Source organism: Propithecus coquereli, unplaced genomic scaffold (assembly GCF_000956105.1).
Source record: "Propithecus coquereli isolate 6110/MARCELLA unplaced genomic scaffold, Pcoq_1.0 Scaffold226, whole genome shotgun sequence".
NCBI lineage: Eukaryota > Metazoa > Chordata > Mammalia > Primates > Indriidae > Propithecus > Propithecus coquereli.
The window spans coordinates 659,136-660,611 of NW_012147797.1; positions in this window are offsets into that span (position 1 = coordinate 659,136).

The following is a 1,476-nucleotide window of genomic DNA, read 5'->3' on the forward strand; positions in this document are numbered from 1 at the left end:
CAGGATTTTAAAATATTGTATCTTCTTTTTTTGTTATAAGACTTGTAGTACTGACTGACTTTTAAATTAAACATTTATATTATTAGGAAAAAATACAACTTAATTAAAAATAAAACAAATCTATAGCATGCAATTTGTACTTGGAAATGAATATATTACATTTGTATTGCTTTTATGAGATGATGTGTCTCCCTCCCCCGCAATTTAGCTTGAACTCTTATATCTTGGCTAGGTTTGTGTCTGTTTCAACTTAGTATATTACTGCTGAAAGGTGTATCTGTTTTCTTCTTGAATTGTCTATTTTTGTCATTACCTAAAATTGAAATAGCAACAAATTATCCCTCCTCCTTCTACACTTCAACATGAAAGCATTTGAGACACCCTTTTGATTTTCCTTTGTCACGCTCGCCTCTGTCCTTTAGTCTTCCTTTTCACTACCTTAGTCCAGAACTTCATTAACTCTCTCCTGGAATATGGCAACAACTTCTGAAATGATATTGCAACTTCTCGTTTCTCTCTGCTTTAATTTGTTCTGAAATACTTCCAGGTTAAGCTTCAGAAACCACAACAGTAATGTAAATTCTACTTTGAGTGAACAAGAAAGAGTTAAAGGGAAAATGAGTCATATTCTTTTCAATAAAAAAACTTATCTTGAGGAAGGTGTATCTTGTCCCTAGACCTGGTCCGTTGATAAGGTTATGCACTCAACAATAATTACTGATCACTGATCTATGCCGGGCACTCTGCTAGCTACTAGGGATATAAACATTAGAAAGACAAGCTGCTCCCTTTAAGTCACGTAAATAAAAGGCAATAAATATTAGTTTTCCTCAAAGATGGGCAAGGTTTCAGAGCCAAATATTTGTTGATAGAGATTCAGGATAAATGTTAGGTTAAATGGCGGTTCTTTTTCTCTCTATGTCTTGATTCAGGGAGAATAATATTTAGCTTTTTAATTGAAGACCTTTAATTTATCATACTTCAAAGTTAGAAAGTAATTACATAGCTAGTTACATTCTCTGGAATAGTGAGCCCCTTTTCTGTGTCCGTTTCGAGTCCTACCTACCTTTTTATCCTGGGTCTCTGCAAAGTTCTATCAGAAAAGAGTTGCAACTTCAAAATGAATAATTCATCGAGTTCATTGTATCCTGAATTGGCATATCTGAGAGAAAATACAACACTGTGTGTTCGTACAGGAAGCCTTTTGTTGTTTTGCAAAAGGAGAAAAAGAATACGTGAGTTGTCAAAAAATGTTTGTGCTAAATTATGTATATGTTGGGTACTTGATTCTTATAGTCATGCTAGAGGGTGTTTTTAAATGTGGAGCTATATGACTAGGTGTCATTGTCCTGTTTTACATTTGATAAATCCAAATAATATCATTTTGACTTTCAATTCATCGTAAACAAATAGCATTCATCGTTCCCTTTAAAAAGGACAAACAGATGACTACTTCAGTTGGATCCCATCGAGATA